The 15,151-nt window shown below is 45.0% G+C and overlaps 1 long non-coding RNA gene across 1 annotated transcript in view; it reads left to right on the forward strand.

Annotated features, from left to right (window-relative positions):
- The first annotated feature begins 2,185 nt into the window (after window positions 1-2,185).
- The window catches only part of LOC144167031 (uncharacterized), a 127,322-nt gene continuing 114,356 nt past the window's right edge, over window positions 2,186-15,151 (forward strand). The window contains exon 1 of the long non-coding RNA XR_013321825.1: window positions 2,186-2,321. This is a non-coding gene — a long non-coding RNA (uncharacterized LOC144167031). The remainder of the gene's footprint in view (window positions 2,322-15,151) is intronic.

Below are 15,151 nucleotides of genomic sequence, written 5' to 3' on the forward strand. Positions count from 1 at the left end.
GAATCAATGGCAAGTTGTGCTCTTGTGATTCCAGCTTGTAGTTATTGCGGAAATTTCGCTGGGGGAAGTTGTCTGCGGTACAGGTATTCATAGGGTGAGTTCGGGCCTGGAGTATGCCAAATGTATGGGAAAGTTTTGTATTAGTAATAAAGAAAAGTAAAAGGAGTGCACAATTCGGAAGTCGTATACGTAATTTGCCTTGAATATGTAGTAACCTGGGAAGAAAGTTCGAATGTAAGAAGAATATTCGAGGTTTGCGATATTGCCAACGGCTTTGTTTTGTAAGATGAGTAGTTTATTGGATTCCTGTTTAGTTGTAGTAGTCCATACTAAGCTGCAGTTTTTTATATACCCAGGCAAATAAAGCATTTTAGATGTTCAGTTTCTGGATAGAACGGTTGCGTGTGCACTATCGCGCCGGCTACAGAAGAGAGTTTCTCAGAGGTGGTATCTACATGTTTATTCCAACAAAGCTGGAATTGGAACGTAACACGGAGAATATTGTGATCATTTGCTAAATATACATCATGAGTGGCATATTTGAGCGCATATTTCAGTTCAACTCTTCTGTTTTTATTTCGGAATAGAATTGTTTTTTTCGTCGGATTAACCTTAATTCGGTTTGAACTTGACCAATAAATGAATTTATCCAGAACCGCGTTACATTTAGGGATTAGAATATTTTCATCAGGACCAGAAAGAAGTATACCTGCTGTCAGCGGCAAATATTACAAATGTTGCATTTAGGTCGATGTGTGCAATATCATTTATATATAAATTAAAAAGCATAGGACCTAGCACGCTGCCTTGAGGAACAACATTTAAAATCGGTTGGGAAATAGACTGTTCACCAGAAATATGCACTGACTGCACTAACAAAACCATGTTTACGCTAACGTTTACACGTTTAAACTAACGCTTAGACCACGTGCACTCTAACAACACACTAACATTATTAATACACTAAAAATACATTAACATTATTCTCGTACAACCCGACCTATGAAGCTTGAACCTCGCAGAAACAACAATATAGCAGGTTACCACCCGCAAATACTGTGGTGTAAATTTAGATTCTTCTTTGCGCTTGGCTCGTCATATAAAAGAGCTGACAAAGAAATTAGCGTTTGGCTGTTTCACGCAAACATGTTCCTGAACATGTTTACACCATGTTTACTGCGCGTTTCACAGCCATATGACCTATTGTATTGAGTCATGGGGTTCCCCTACGCGTAAGTGCGGAAAATGGAGGTTCGAAGAATTGTTTTACCAATGGGGCGATTTTAGTTTGAAGTTGTATAATGTAAGGAACGTTGGGGCAAGAACATAGGCCGTTGTTGGAAATCAATACTCTGACGTTGATGAGGCCCTTTTTGGCGAGCACACCTTTAGGGGAACAAAGCAAAAGTGTCGGCAAAAGAGTGGCATCTAAAGGAAACGAAATAAACTCAACCAGGTGACTGTGAAGCAGTAATTTGCGTCAGGATTTATCAAATACGTTAATGAGGAGGGCGTCATTTAGCCCATGGTGTCAAAAAAGAGATACGTGGTATTTGAAATTGTTAAGTGGCATAAATAAATTCCGCCTTGGCGGGTACAGAAATATATATAGGTAAATGTACAAACATCATAATGAATACATAAATTATGGTGCAGGCACGCCACACCTCGCCTAATACGACTTTCCCCGGACAACGTCATTTCTCCGCGAGCATGAAGAATAACCACTCGTTCTTTACTGGAATACAAAGCTGTTGGAATCCACAAATAGCAAAATCAAAATATAAAACAGCTGGCTCCAACCTTGCTTCAGGCACTAAAATATTTGCAGATAAGTTTTTTGCTTCTTCGAGCTATCTGCTTATTGTTCGAGCATTACCGCCCTCCCTTCGAATAGTGGCATGCCAAGCCATCGTCCATGGAAGTTCAACGTGGCGCGTGTAAGCACTCAAGAACGTGATTATACCCTGACTTTTCGAGCCAGTGAAATGTTCATTACACGCCAACCTTAAGGTAATAGTTCAAGCCTAGAAATGATTAATAAGCTTTTTTTATTCTTGTATCCGCTGTTATTTCTGTGCGTCATTACATACGGTGGGTTATGCATAGAGACAATTTTGACAAGGACGTAGAACAATCTTTTGAGATATAAGACTCTTCACTCTCACAAAATAGCTTGGTTGGGTTCTCATTGGAGCTAAAATAAAATGCTTGGTCGTATAACATACGCCATTGCTTTCTATACCGTGGCAGTGAGCGCTGAAGATGAGGATGATATATCTACCCCTGCACCTCCAACGGTGATAACAGATGGATGGGACGTAAGATAGCAGATTTTTAGTACTTCTTCTACTGTTTTCTGGTAAAAAATGTGGATTTATAGTGCATTGAGGCGTTTTTGAGGGAATAGAAACGATAACTTAATCATTTTTGTCTCGCAAAAAGGGTGTTTAAACAATGCAAACAACCAGAGTAATCATGTGTGCTGAAAGATAGCTTTCATTTAAACCAAGCTATTCCTAGTACGCACATAGATTACTATAGAAGAGAACTATTCTAATCAGCGAGGGTTCCTGCGCCACCTTGCCTTGTGCCACAATGCGCCCTTCATTCTTCCATGTCAAAAATTTTAATTCGTTTAAGCCTTTTGTCGAACTAACGTTCGTGTACTCATGTTAGTTTTTTGTTCACGGAAGTGAGCTCTTATTCGGACGAATATCAATATGTGCGTCCTCAAGTATTGGCATATCGGCACGGAACATTCTAAAAAATTAGCCGGGTAACAGCTGCCCAAACGGCCTTATTTTCTGTTTGCTGTATTTACCCTCCATGATGGTGGCAAAATTGGGCGCGAAAGAATTATTGGGAAGGATCCACAAACATGGCGAACGCATTGAAAATTGAACAATGAGAAAACATTAAATCACCTGGCTTTAGATTTAGTATGGCGGACAAACAGGAAGATAACAAACACTGCTTCGAACTATCTCCTCACAATCTGCGTCTGCTTGGCGCGTTCCACTTAAGATTACCACCTTTCCCCCAGAAAAACCGGCCCTTCGGTAGGGGGGTGGGGGGTGGGCACGGTATATTAAAGGTTGCATTTGTGTTAGAAATAAGCGCCATGTGTTTTTTATATGCAATGCTATTTATTGTAGCATTTTCGTAGAGATAAATCAACTATATATTCATACTGAAAGTCCCTGAATGCGCTGCCCTAAAAAGTAACCGCACATACTTAGTGCATTAAAAGCTCTTATATGCATCTGAATCCACCAAACTAACGTTAAAAATTACCGGCCATCTCACCTAACGTGAAATCTGGGGAAGAGCGAGTCATGCAGTATAACAGTGTATTCAACGATTGTCTCACGCTTGCGTGCGCTAATATACGCGACATCCCAATTACGAAGGTAGAGGAGAGATGAAATTTGAAACGGAGAACAACACATTTCAGAATTAAAATGAGTGCTAAGCAAACTAGAAGCAAAAAAGCAAGCGGAAACAAAAAATGACTGCCCTGGAGCGTTGTTTTTGTACGCGGCTTTGCCCATGGAGATGAAACATGCCAGAGCGAGGCACTGGAAAACGACCGTCTCGGTGGGTTCTTTTAGTAGATCTTTGATCTAGGGCGGGGGGCTCGAAAAAGAGCTTCCGGGAGTTTTAGTACCGTTACCGAATGACAATACGACGACGAACGACAACGACGACATGCGATGCCGACAGCCCGAGCCCATAATTAAGGTGCTTAGCCCTCAAAAGTATGCAATGCATATAACATAATGTATTTCCAATTTATATATGCATGCACGAGCAATACTATGCAATGCACCAACAACACAGGACAACAGCAGTGGCACTTGCTGGTAGCGACAGCGGCATTTCGTAGTATTGTTCATCCCCTTCGTCGCCCTTCATCTTAGGGAGCCAACTCGCCGTGTATTTTTTGTGCTCGCGTGTCTTTGAGAAGCCTGTTGAACACATTTATCGTCGTAGTTCCTGAATTGACGTTTACAAAACGCAAAAAATAATCCCGGGCCATTTCCACAAACGTGAAACGTGAGGATGAGCGAAGCATGCAGTGTATATATTGTCACGTTGCCAAAGACGACGCGGTTGTCTTCAAGGTAAGCAAGTTCATTGGAGCGAACTTGTTCTCCCCTAACAACTCCAAAATACACAGTCGACGAAGAAGCAGTCAACAAAGTGACGTGAACCGGAGCGTGTTGGCGAATCAAATGCCGCGGCGTCTGCTCGCCGAGCAATAATCTTTCGGGGTGATTGTCGACTTGTCAAAACATCGAGAACACAGAAGAACACAGAAGGTTATTCTAGTCCAGCAACGACGAGACAAGGCACTTTCCCTATAAAACGAGATAGCCCGTGCGATATCAAAAAACTGGCCGCCCATCTACTCCTTTCGTTGCAAAGGTCGACGAAAGACGATAGTCGTGTGGCACCCTTGCCAAGTAAACGCCTCTTTTCTCTTTCCCGCTCACCTCCTATGCTGTTCCTGTCCCGTCTCGCTTTTCCCAAGATAAACACGCTAGAGGTTTGCTCAAGTCAGTTTAAATTTACCGCGTTCCACTGTTCACCACCGGGTTCCTCGATACCAGCGCTGCCGTGCGACGGAGACGCGTGTGAATCGAGGCACCATACTACAACCTTTACAGAACCACGTTGTCCTACTCCACGGTCGTTCCAAGTGGAACATGAAACCAATCTAGTGGAACTTTTTGGTACTTTCGCGATTTGATTTCTTAAACTTCCGCGAGAATCTGTAGTGCCGCGTGCAACAGCCGGCGGCGGAGGGATTTTTTTGGCTGCAGTGAATGTAGTATTTCATTTCGCAAAACTCAAGCGTCCATGACTTTTTATAAAAAAACTATAAATATCACTTATGTATACATTTTGTGCATTATATCTGCGTTATGCCTTGTTCTTGGTCAACAATGTTGACACGTATGAACATTGTTACCGGACCTAGGAGTTTAGATTTAAGGTACGTATATAAACCTATTGTGCAGATTCTCTTTCACTTTGGCCGGGTGGCTGAATCGAGTCGTAAAAAGACAGACACACATACAGACAAACAAATATTTCTGCATTTAAGAAGCCCACGAAGGACTACCGCCTTTAAAAGAAACAATGAAACGCGCGCTTCGCTTGGCACACAGATAACACGGCCGGGCGCTGCCGGCCGGAAAAACAAAACACATCCAGAAACACAAACCAATGCATGGTTCACGCCCCCCCCCCCCCCCCCCCAATAGTGTATCGATCCGGTGGTAAACAAAGAACAGTGCGAACAAGCAGAAAGTGTGTCATTATGCGCAGTAAGCCTTGAGGCAAACCGTGGACGACTTCGGGCCATATGCGTCGTCGTGGTATGCCGAAATCCACGTCGAGGACGACATCGTAGCTACGTTGGGAAACAGGTTCTAGAGTCTGGTAGGGTGCGAAATACCGTCGTAGAAGCTTCTCCCCGAGCCCGCGTAGCTGATTGGGCGCCCAAACCCAAACAAGATCACCTGGGTGATTCTTGGCGTCTCGGCGTCAGAGATTGTAGCGTCTAGCATCCGCCAGCTGTTGGTCCGTAATACGTCCGGCAGCAGGCTGGGGGACCTCCTCTACCCCGTAGGTATCCCTGGGCGTCCGCGTTGAGGTCGTCGTCGTCTACGTGTAACAGCATAGCGTCGATCATCGTGGTTTCTGTCGACCGGCGACAAGCTCGAATGAAATTTTCCGCAGAGTTTCCTGCACTGCGGTATTGTACACAAACGTGACATCAAACAATATTTCGTCCCATCTTTTATGCTTAACGTCTGCGTACATAGACAGCATATCGGCCATTCTCATGTTTAGGCATTCGGTTAGTCCGTCCGTCCAATTGTGATATGCCGTCGTCTTCAAACCATCCGTGTTGCTTTAGCGGAAGATTCCTTGCATAAGCTCCGCAGTAAAGCCCGTTCCGCGGTGCGTGATTAAAACGTCAGGGGCTCGATCCATGTCACAGCACAACTTTATGTATAAAAAACTTTGCGGCTTCTTGTTCAGTCCCCCTCGGAAGAGCCTAGGTCTCTGCGTAGCGGGTCATGTAGTCTGTCGCTACCGCGATTAACTTGTTCTCAGATTGGGCAGACGGTCCGTTTCAATATATTGGAACAACCTCGTGGGAAAGGCGATCGGCTGCAGGAGTCCGGTGGGTCTCGTCGGCGGCGTTTTTTGTCGCTGGCAGTCACAGCAGCTCCGGACGAAGTGGGATAAATCAAATGCAAGGCAGGGTCAATTTTACATCCCGAGATATCCGGGAGACGGGTCGTCGCGACCCGCTTCCAAAATTACATCTCGAAGGTCTCCGGGGATGACGGGATTTTTTCTTCTTCCTGGGTTGAAATTTTTTTTCATTAAGTTCGAATTTTTTGAAGCTGCAAATGCAGGAAAGTTGCGTTTGGAGGCCCTTGGTACGGCGTCGTTGCGCTGTGCCAAGCGCCTCCGCGTTATGCGTCGATCATCACGCGTAACTCGGGATCCGCGCACTGTTGCACCGCTAGGTCGCTCCCCTTCACGACTCCGAAGAATGCTCAGTCTTCATCGGAGCCTTGTAATGGTGGGTCGGCCGGGGCGCGAGACAGGCAGCCGGCGTAGGACTGTTGCTTGCCGGATTTATAGACTATTGTAACATCAAATTCTTGCAGGCGCACTTTCTACCTTGGACGGCCAGAGGGGTCCTTAAAGTTGGCGAGCCAACAGAACGCATGGTGGTCTGTCAAAATCTTGAACGGTCTCCTATACATGTATAGGTGAAATTTTTAAATGGCCCGAATATTAGCCGGCCGCTATTTCTCTCTTCCTTCGAAAGAACACGGCTGGCATAGGCGATTGCGTTTTAGAAACCGCTATGCTTTTGGAAGAGGACAGCAACTTGCCCGTATCACTGGCGTCCGTGGGCATTTCTTTTTCGGTGCTTCCGTCGAAATTGGCGAGCACAGGCGGGCTTTTCAGGGGTTGCTACCGCTCGCAAAATGTCTCTTCTTGGGCATTTTCCCAGCTGAAGGGCGTGTTATCTTTCTTCAAACGCGTGAGTGGCTCTGGAATGCGTGCTAATTTTGCGAACAAGCGCCTGTAGTGCGCACACAGTACGACGAATCTTCGGGCGCTCTTCTTGTCTTTAGATCTTGTCACGTTCGCTATCGCTGGAGGTTTCGACGAGTCAGGTAGGACTCTTGCGGCGATGACGACGTCGCCGAAAACATGAGGTCCGCCTACGCGAAGCGGCAATTTTCCGGCTTCAGCGTCAACCTCGACGTACGAATGGCCTCGAGTACTGACTACAACCATGCAAGGGGTTTGTCGAAAGTCCGGGCGAATACCTCAAAGTCGTCAAGGTATAGGAGGCATGCCAGCTCACACAGCGTCCATGATTCATGACCCTTTGAAACGTTGCTGGTGTCGTGGACAGGCCAAACGGCATCATTGTGAGCTCCTATGGGATTATGAATGCAGTCTTCGCGCGGTCTCTTTCGTTAGCTTCAGTTTTCCAGCAGCCGGTCTTCATATCCATTGAAGAGAAGTACTTCGCGTTGCAGATGTGTTAGAAGGCGTCGTCTATTGGTGACAGGGGGTACACGTCATTTTTGTTGGTTTTCGTTCAGTCGCCGGTAGGCAACCGAGAACCTTGTTGTGCCGTATTTTTCCTTCTATTTCTCCTTCGCGAGTACGACGAGTGGCGCCGAGAGCTTTTTGATGTGTGTATAATGTCGTGGCTGAGAATGTCTTCTACTTGCGCCAGTATGGGTTCCCGCTCACCTGAAGACAGGTGGTGCGTTGAGTGTTCGCTAGGTACGGCTCCTTATTTGGTTATAGTTCGCTGCTTCGCCAGAGGTGTCGGACCTATTTTTAATTCAGCAAAAACATTGCCTTTAGCGTCGCAGCAAAGACGTTATTTTCTTCACGTTTCTTTGTTTCAGCGCCGCCTTCTCGTCGAAAGGATGCGGAAGCTTGAAGCGTCTCCGGGTGCGCGTTCAAAGTCATTTGCGCGTTTCTTCTAGGGACGCAATTTCAACGCCCTTGTTAAGACGCTGATAGTGCTCGGTGAAATTAGTGAAAAAACGTGAGATTTGCAATGCTTAAAGCGAGCAATGCCTTTTGCAACGCAGGCACCGTGGTCAAGAAGCAAACTTTGGCCCCTCTCTACGATAGCGTTGATTTCAGGCGCAGTATCTTCGCACTACGCTGCGTTCACCAAGCTTGCGCGGAGTGCTTGGGTGACTTGATCATCGGCGATCATTACAGCAGCACGGTGTTGAGGGTTCCGTTACGGTGTTATGGAGTCATCGGAGGAAAAAGCTATCGACTTCGTCTGTAGATCAATTATTGCACCGTTATTTGTCGAAAAGCCTATCGAGCATTACGTGCACGTCACACTTGGTGTTACGAGATGGTGTCCTGCTGTGCGTATGTTCGGACCATCCCATTTGGTAGTAACTTTCTTCAGCTTACACGCGAATGATCCGCTCAATATTCAGAGGTCGGCTCGCGTGTCTATGAGGGCGACCACATCAAAGCCGTCGATAGATGACTGGACGTCGGGCGCTGCCTTGCTTGAGTTGAGGGTGCAGTGGGGCGTGCTACCTCGGTTTGTGCGTGTTGACGGCCATCTTGTCACCAGCAGGCTCAGTCGTGTCGGGTACGCTTCGCGCCCTGTGGCTGTCGTCGTATTTGGGAGTCATGCCAGGGTTAGATGGGGTTGTCGGGCTGAGGGAATGTCGTAAACTGCGGTCTTCGATGCGTGCTTGGGTAGTTGGAGGTTTTCCAGTTTTTCGCCACAGAGTAACCAGACCCGCTGCAGTTGCTGCTGTTAGTTTTCCCATCGTGGGCTGGGGGACCTCTCATGCGTGAAGCTTGAATTGTTTCGACGGTTTGGGAAGCGGTATAGGTAGAGTCACGGAGAGCGGTTGAAGTGCACTGGACCTCGGTTTGTGTTGGATTGGTATCCTTTGATCTCAGTAGGGCGCTGGCCGGGTACGGGGTTTGGTGCGTTGGCGGAGAATCCTCGAAAAATGAGCCTCTTGTAGGAGCAGCGATGGTAGACGTGGTCAGCCTCTCCGCAATGGTTGCACAGTGGACAATAACCGGGGTTCGCCTTACGTCTATTTTCTTCGGCGTCTGGTTTTTGACTTCGGGGGGTCGGACGGGCGACAGTGGACGGCGGTGCGGCGCGGCCCTTCAAACGGCGTAAAAGTTACCAAATCGTGTGGTACTTCTTCCCGGATGACACCGCTCAGGAAGGCGATTGGGGATGGGGTATTGTTGGAAAGTTGCCGAGGCTCCTCCCTGACGACTGCGCGGATTGTTTCGAGTAGTGTGTTGGAGCAAATATCCCGGGCTCAGCTCACCTCCGAAACCAGCGCAATGACTAGGCGATTGTACTGCACCGTTCGACCTTCAAGCGTCTTCTACATCACGGCCACCTGAACGCAAATTCGGGCACCGTCTCATGAGGGTGGCGGAGAAGGCAAGCAAAGAGCTTTTGATTTACTCCCGACATCAGAAACCTTAGTTTCTTTTCTTTTGTAATTTCCGGGTCAGCATGATGAAAAACTCTTTTCGTCTTTAAACCAAGATCACGATTCCTTCGTTGTGGTGTTGCGTGCGCGTTTCCAACAAACGTGCGGCTCGTTTCTTTCGCATGACGGTGAAGGATGTTATTCAGTGAGCTTTTGTGGTTCTTGAACCAAGTTCGGGCTGAATTTTCAATGTAGAAGAACACAAGCCGAAAAGTTTCTTTGTCATCCCACCTGTTAAAGATCCGGACGTGTTCTACTTTCTACAACGGGTCCTCAGGTTCCACACCGGGAGATCCGCTTCACGGTCGTAGTTCCCGGGGCTGTTGCAGAACGATGGGAGGAGTGGCTTTATGCACCATGTTGGCGGTTGCTGCAGTCCTGCTCTTGGTTTTTTCTGGTAGCAGATCAAACTCTGCTGGTAAATCATGGAGACGGCGGCTTGCTCGGCTTGCGCCGGCTTATCAGCTTCCAGGGGCCGTATGGAGCACAAGGGGTGCGTACGCAGCAACACTACTAGATGTCACGTCGCCAAAACCGACGCAGTTGTCTTGAAGGAAAAGCAAGTTTACTTGAGCGAACGTTTGCTCTCTTACCAATTCAAAAATACATAGGCGGCGAAGCAGTATAGTCAACAAAGTGACGTGCGCAGGTGAATTTCGGCGAATCGAATGCCACAGCGTCTGCTCGGCGAGCTTTTATCTTTAGGCGTGATTGTTTCTCGAACCGTTGCATTACATTGAGAACACTGGAGAACGCACAAGATAACTTTAGGGCAGTAATTACAGGGCAAAACACTGTCCCTATGAAATGAGATAACACCCGTGCGGCACAAAAAAAGAATGGAACACGCGCTCCGCTTGATGCACATATAACATAGCCAGGCGCGGACGGGCGGTAAAACAAAACATTCATTCATTCATTCGATCATTGATTTATTTTGATGATGATGATGGTAGGGTTTAACGCGCCGACGCAACGAAGGCGATGAGGCGCGCCGTAGTGGAGGGCTCCGGATTAATTTTGACCACCTGGGGATCTTTAACGTGCGCCGAAATCTCGTACACACGGGCGTTTTTGCTTTTCGCCTCCATCAGAAAAGCGGCCGCCGCGGCCGGGAATCAAACCCGCGACCTCGTGCTCAGCAGCCATTGATTTATTTTGCATTTTGGTAACTACAACAACAGAAAATGCAGGAAGGAGGGCAAAAAGCTGTAGGCAGCCAGCTTGACAGGGACCCAACTCCCTTTACAAAGCAGTGGAGCACATAGCGAACAATTCCGGAATTTCTTATTTGCAGGTAAAAATGCAACACCAAGCAAAAAAGATTGGATTGGAAAAAAAAATTTTTATCATGCTTTTCACGTTCCCAAACAAAATCATGACACTGGACATTTGCAGTGCAATGTAAAAAAGGATAAAAGAAAAAGAAAGACTCATCTAGTACATAGTTACAACTTTGTAGGATTTAGCTTCGGTGGAAAAAAATGCAGGATTCTACAGCACAAAGAACATAGAGAAAAAGAATTGCAACACATTGGGATCACGTTAAAAACGCACAATGGCAAATACGAATGTAACAATGCACAGTAATTTAAAGAAAGGAAAGAAAAAAGTGGTGTTTGCAAATGATTGTGAAGGTAATAAAGTTTCAGTTGAGTAGGTGTAATACTAAGAAAATTATCTCCTTTGGAGGCGAATTCATTTAGAATTTGTGGTACACGGTTGTTAACCATATAAAGGCCATGGTTGGTCCTACAAAACGGAATCACCCAATTATCATTATTTCGAAAAGAATACCCAATTTCAGGGACACTCTTGCAAACTGGATAGAGATAAAAATGTTGTGTTATTGTGCTTGAGGCTGTTTTTGTACCTGATGAGTAAATTCAAATTGTATAAAGAAGTAAACGGCAAAACCTTATAGGGATGGAAAAGATGGTCAACGGGTGAATGATAGCTTAAGTTTGCTATGTGTCGGAGGGACTTTCTTTGGGCAGAGTAAATCCTATTTATATTTCGTTTTGAGGTAGGTCCCCAGACCAAAGTACAATGATTTATCTTGGAGCAAAAACGAGCTTTGAAAACTAATAACTTCAATTTCTCAGGTAAAACATAACAGACTCTGCAAAGAGCGCCTGAGATCTTAGCCAGAGAACTGAGCACTCGGTTCACATGCGAAGTCCGAGACATATTCTGATTAAAAATTACCACAAGTGTTTTAATTTCTCACACTACTTCGATGTTGTTTAAGCCAATTCCAGTACAAAACTGATAATATAAACGCTTCTGGGAAGGGGTAAACACAACTGCTTTGGTTTTGGTGGTATTTATTTTAAGGGAATTAGCCGCACTCCCTATATTTAGATTGTCCAATGTAGCGTTCGCTATTTGGCAATGTTCATGCGGATCTTTAGATTGTATAAAGATGCTCGTATCATCGGCATAGATAATAAATGAAGGTTCAGTAGTCATGTTTACGACATCATTGACATATAGATGAAAAAGTAGTGGCCCGAGTGTACTACCCTCAGGAACTCCAGCGGTTAGTTTCATAAATTTAGACATACATTTATTGAGCAGAACACACTGTTCCCTATTGTAAAGGTATGATCTGAATAATGCTAAGGCAACACCGCGGAAACCATAGTGTTCAAGTTTTAATAATAGTGAATGGTGATTAAGAGCATCAAATGCTTTTGAGAAATCAACAAAAATACCCATGGTTAGTTTCTTATCTTCGAATGCTTGTAGGATAATGTCTTTTTGTTTTAGTAGTGCTAGCTCTGTCGATCTACCCTTCATAAAGCCAAACTGCTGAGTTGACAGTATATTATTCTTGTCGTTTCAGAAAGAATTGATTCGTATTGATATAATCTTTTCTAAAGCTTTTGAAAATGCAGGAATTATAGAAATCAGACCGTAGTTTGAAAAATTGTTTTTATCTCCAGATTTGTATATAACTACCACTTTAGCCCGTTTCATTTTGTCTGGAAACACTCCAGAGTGCAAGCGTAAGGTATAAATATGCTCCAATGCTCGTAAAATACAGTCAAGAACCTTCTTTATTGGTCTTATGCAAATGCCATCCATAGCTCTAGACCTCGAGTTGCTCAGTGAAATAAAAACTGCAAAAATTTCCTGTTGCGTCGTTGGGCTCAAAAATACGCTATTTTTATTAGGCGTTGTCAGAAACTGCCTGATAGATTCGTCGTGGTTGCTTTTAACTTGGTTAGTAAAATAAGAGTTAAACTCATCTTCCACGTGTACGCCACTAAGAACAGCGCCGTTGTGTTCGATTTGGGTTATCTCATTGCACGTTCGCGACCGGTTTAAACGTGTGTTTAGTGAACGCCATGTTTTATCGGGATGTCTCGCAGTGGCCTCATTCAGTAGGTTCGTGAAGTAGTCCCGCTTTGCATTTCGCAACCCTTTAGTTACGAGGTTTCTGTATTTTTTAAAACATTTAAAATCTTCTGGCTTCCGGAGTTTTATAACTTGCGCGCACAAGAAGTTCTTGCGGATCATCTCATGGCATTCTGCGGTGACCCAAGGTTTACGTATTTGCTTAGATTTCACATGTTTTTTTAAATTTAAAGCACTCTTTATAGACACAAGTAAATTTGTCGATAAAAATATTGTAGGCTTCATTTGCGTTGTGCGAGGTTAATACATCATGCCAGTTCAATAAAGTAATTCGTTCCCTGAAAGTATTCAGGGTAGTATCAGTGATGTCCTCAGTCCGAACTGTAGAGGATGAATAAATGTTCTTGCATTGGGGATTAGCCTTTAGGAACATATAAATAGGAAGATGGTCACTAACGGTATTTTCGATAACTCTGGCCCTTATATTTTGTACCTCAGCTTGTGTAATAAAGAGATCTAAAAGAGTTTAAGCTTCCAGCGTAATGCGCGTAGGTTCAGAAATTACATTATTAAGATTATTTGATTCAAGCAGTAATAAAAGTTCATTAATCGTTGTGTTCACTTCTAACATGTTAAAGTCGAGGTCACCACCAATGACCATTATGTGTTTATTATCATTAGCAAAACACAATAACATTTCAAAAAAGAAAAAAAGCAAGTCAAATTACCAGATGGTGGCCTATATATATCTGTAAACATGTAGTCACCGCACGTTACAGATAGCACTTCGTAGTTTATTGAAGATACAGTAAACGTCGGCAGCAAATTCACAGAAAGTTCACTTTTTATTAGCTTAAGCACTTCTCCACCTCGCTTTCCTTGCCTATTTAGGAAATAAGATCTATAACCCGGTAGTACAAGAACTTCATCGTCACAAGTATACGACGTTTCGGTTATCATGATGACATGAAAGTTAAACAAAAAATTATTGAGAAGCGCAGTTATACACTCATGTTGGTGCTCATGTTGGTTCCTGGCGGATTGCACGTTGCAATGAAAAAAACTGAGGTGTCTGCCGTCTTTAGGGCAGGCAAGGTCGTGTGGGGCTATCACTTCAGCTAGAGCCGTTCAAGTGGAGCAGCGATACAAAAGAAGAAACAAACAACTACAAGGCGAAGTGAAGCATTGAAATACGTAACACACTGCGCACACTCAGCCTGTTCAATAGGCCGACGCCTGCATTGAAGATCAGATATTACACGATGCGGAAGTCGACAAACATGCTATATCTGTGTTGATGGAAAATCGTTATAACTGACCAATAGCTTATTATTGTACACGTACAGGTTCTATTTAACATTTTTCCTGCTTTCATCAACCTACAATTATTAACTTTGAGTGGTAGTGCAATTGCTATGTGGAAGCTTTCAACTTAACTAACACTACAGCCAAACATAATGAAAAAAAAACCTTGAGACTGTAGTTAACTTGCCTACAGGACCCTTATGTCATCCTCGCAATATCTGACGCATGAGTGATTCTGAGCACAGGCGTGTTCTCAGCTCGTCGTGCGAGTATATGGCTGTTGCGCACCCACACAAACCGCCACCCAACTTCGCGTTTCCAAGATATTGCCACCGGCCCGAGCAGCCTCTTTTGTTCCGGGCATAGGCGTTCATTAATGAATACCGGATTAGCTCCGGTAAGACCAAGATCAGTGCCGAGAATTTTCGCCTAGCGGGCCTTATCGAGGATTGCGTCGCGCTTTCTCCGCCGAGCAAACTGGACAACGATGTGCTGCTGGTTCGCTGTTTTAGGGACAGGCACGCGTTTACACATTTCAATGTACGACGTGGAAATCGGCTCTCCGATCTTGTCACCAATTTTCGCCATCAGCTCTGGAAGGCTTAAAAATCGGCACACCTGTTATTTCCACGTTGGCGTTACGAGAGTACTGCTCACATTCTCTTACGCGGTGCTCGGTACCTGTCAACTGAGCGGTGAGAACTTCACACTAGACTTAAGTGATTGGTTCTCGTCCAGCAATTTCTTATTTTCTGCTTTTACAGCACCAAGTTCAGCTTTGTTTTTGTCAAACTCATCACCGATGAATTTCACACTGTTTCGAAGTTCTTCAATTTGGGCCTCTAATTCCTTCCTAGACCCGCCGCGGTGGCTCAGTGGCTAAGGTGTTGCGCTGCTGAGCACGAGGTCGCGGG

The sequence above is a fragment of the Haemaphysalis longicornis genome, unplaced genomic scaffold, assembly GCF_048455015.1.
Source record: "Haemaphysalis longicornis isolate Haplotype H1 unplaced genomic scaffold, Haemaphysalis longicornis Haplotype H1 scaffold_2, whole genome shotgun sequence".
NCBI lineage: Eukaryota > Metazoa > Arthropoda > Arachnida > Ixodida > Ixodidae > Haemaphysalis > Haemaphysalis longicornis.